This window comes from Triticum urartu, chromosome 5A (assembly GCF_056163025.1).
Source record: "Triticum urartu cultivar PI428250 chromosome 5A, HENAU_Tu73, whole genome shotgun sequence".
Lineage (NCBI taxonomy): Eukaryota > Viridiplantae > Streptophyta > Magnoliopsida > Poales > Poaceae > Triticum > Triticum urartu.
This window is the reverse complement of record NC_141877.1, coordinates 6,526,061-6,529,493: the sequence shown is the minus strand read 5'-3', so window position 1 is coordinate 6,529,493 and position 3,433 is coordinate 6,526,061.

Below are 3,433 nucleotides of genomic sequence, written 5' to 3'. Positions count from 1 at the left end.
ACCGGGACTATAGGCCCTTTTTCTACCAGTGTTCTGTCTATTCTTAGTCCACAAAAGAAAAGACTTAGAGTAACCTGCATGCATGCCAGTCTAAGCTTAAACTGGAAACGTATCCTAGGTACACGAGTTTCCTCGCTTGTGCCGTGTATTGACCAGATTGCTTTCTCGCCTAGTAGCTTAGCTGCGCACTCAAAGTATCTTCTCAATCACTACAAATGAGACCCTTCTTTTGTTTATTTAAGAAATATAGAATGGTATGTCAAGCAATGCCACATGCAGTGAAACCGACTTGTGTCTACTCTTAGTCCACAAAACAGTACTAGGACGCATGCGTGCAAGTCCAAGCTTAAACTTGAAACGAATCTGAGTTACATGAATTCTTGGCTCATGACGTGTCTAGTAGGGTAGAAAATTGTGCCCAGTTAGCACTATTAATAAAATTTGCGTGGTAGAAAGTATAGCACCATTGCTAGATTGTGCACTGACAGGGCATCCCAACAATGACCCGCAAATTGCCTGCATACGTCCAGACTGCATGGTTTAGATGTGTTGTGACATCGAACGTGGGTCTGTATCGGTGCGCCGGCTGATCCGGACGCATTTTTTCCTGCAAAATGAAGACAAAGTTGGGGGGCTTTGCCGGAGTCTGGACAACCGACACGTAGGACTGACACCCCCGTCCCACAAAATCCCCCCTCCCGGTCCCATTTTCTTCTAATCCGGCTATTCTCCGCCTTACTTTGCATCTGCATCCTCCTGCTCCGCCGCTGCCGCAGTACCTCTTCGGCCACCATACAGGCATTGCCAGACCTCCACAACCAGCACTGACGTGTCCGCTCGCCTTTTACGACGACATCATCCACCCAGGACCCGTTCGTAGGCAGGTACACTGCCTCCCCCCCTGTTTAATTCATCCACGCCAGTCATCACACCCGGTAGGTGTTCGGTCAAATGCCATTTACTTATTTTCGGACGCCATGTCGTTATTTTAGAGTACGAAGGATGGCAAGCTATTCGACCATGGAGGATGAGTTGTTGTGCCATGCTTGGTTGGCAAAATTCACTGACTTTGTAGGCAAGAGCAAAGGGGGTCGTTCTGGCAGTGGGGTACATGATTTGTTTCACGCGCGAAAGCACATTGGACCCTACGACATGCACATCATCTATGACCGCAATGTGAGGTCGTTATCGCATCGATGGTACGCCATGACCAGTGGCGGAGACAGGACCCAGGCCAGGGGGCTGGGTCTGGGACGTGGGGATTTATTCCTTTGTTGATTGTAGCGTTTTCACACTGTTTATCACTATTATTCACTATAGCAATGAAGCAGGCCCGGGCCCCGGTGCTAGCCTAGCTCCGCCCCTGATCCAGACCAAAGTCACCAAGTTTTGTGGCGCGGTTTATATGTTGGAGGCCAGCTGGCCATTGCACACGGCAGCCGAAGAGATCATAAGTTTCGCTTCTTCTTGTCAACATGTTGATTCATTCATTTATTCTGCAATATTGTTCTACACATTGTGCAGCCTCGTACGCGTTGTCGTAAGTACCACAGGATAGAGAGACGGTCATTTACGTATATACAATGTTGGATGAAGTTGAAGGGGCAGTATGTGTGGGACGACATGATCTGTTCATGAAAAACCAGTTGAATATCTGGTTAATCTCGTTGAATTTGAATATTATTTTACCAGAATTTATTCCATGCTACGTGTATGGATGATTTCTGCTAGTTTCTATCAAAACTTTGATGAAATCCGTCGTATTTGCATGAAATTTGTCTGATTAGTTCAAACAGTGATCGAATTGTATGCGGGCAGCGTTCGATGGTCGACTTCCATATCTGTTTTCATGGACTAGTCCTGCTGTCCGCGGATGGATACTAGAGCAAATTTGCGGGTCAATGTTGGAGATGCCCTGAAGGCATCTTGCGAATCACTACAAACTTGACTGGCAACTCTCTTTTATTTATTTATTTATTTTTAATTAAGAAAGATAAGTATACAAACGCCACATGCAATGAAACTGCCTTCTGTCTACTCTTAGTCTATCAAAGAGTAGCTTGCATGCATTTAAGTCTAAACTCAAACTGTAAACGTATCTTACGCGTAGCTTGCTCGCTCGTGCCGTGAGTAGAAAATTACGCCATGCTATAGCACTGCATGCATGGGTCAACCAGGAGTGCGACCAAACTGGAGAATCTGGTGTAACCACGAGTGCGACAAATAAATCTTTGGTACACTCAGACCACGATCATGACAGAGAGGGATGTGGCTGCAGACTTCCAAGACCACGTGGGCTGCTAATAAGAAAATTATGCAGACTACTCCTGCGTTGGACCCACGTCAAACTTTTATTTAGCAATCAACTTCACTTTTGTTTACCAACTAAGCACAATACAATAGCAAATCTTATACATCAACGTACACAAGCACGAGACAGTATAACATTTGGGCGACATTACACAAAAATCCGCAAGGGCACGCAGTTAATCCGCAAGGGCAGTCCCTGCCGTGCCTGCCTGCATCATTGCTTCACGATTTGCAAGCTTGTTTGATTCCTTGCATGATTTGAAGTTTAAGTTTTTAATCGCAATTTCTCGTTCATTTATTAAATTTCAGTAATTGAAACTTGGTGAAGTTTTGAAAACTTCTCAAAACATACCCAAAAGTGGTCTTATTTCGAATCCCTCATCACAAGGAATACCAATATGCAACCGAAAGTTAAACTGGACTTTCGGTTCAAATGATATAATAGATTCAAATGTGAAAGTCAAAAGAAAAATGGGGTCGGTTTCCCAGCACCTGCGTGCCACAAATTGCCTCCGGACATCACATCAAGTTTTATCGAGTAGTTATCTGTATCTCCATGTCAGTATCGAGTACTAACATCTTCTCTATTCTAAATTATTACTATACCATTGCCACCAATAATACCTATGATACTCTTACTGCAGGAGGTCTTAGTAGTGGATCAGTTTGTGCTTGGTCAACGGGTTGCGACGGTTTTCCTCTAGTTTTCCGTTAGTTGACTTGGCAACTCTTATTTTCTTAATTAACGGATAGATCCCTAAGGACTCTGGTTTTCAAAATAATTCTCTCCATGAATTTTACGACACATCTTGTTTTAGGGTTTGCAAATATATCATATGATTTTCTTGTAGTTCCTAAATTTGTTAGCCTTGTTTCTTCTAACTCAAAACAAGTTTTTTTGGTAATCAGTTCTTATGGAGGCTGGAGGGTAACATGATTGGAGTTTTTTCTTGTATGATTGAATCTTTCCCGTGGTAATGCAGGAGTATTCAACTAGTGTATTTTGATGTATTAGCCATCGAGGAAAATTTCATGGTCCAGTTAGCTACTGCAGTCACTAATGGGTTTATAGCAAACCAGATCAAATATAAAGAATTTTATTTTTGTAAACATATACAAATAG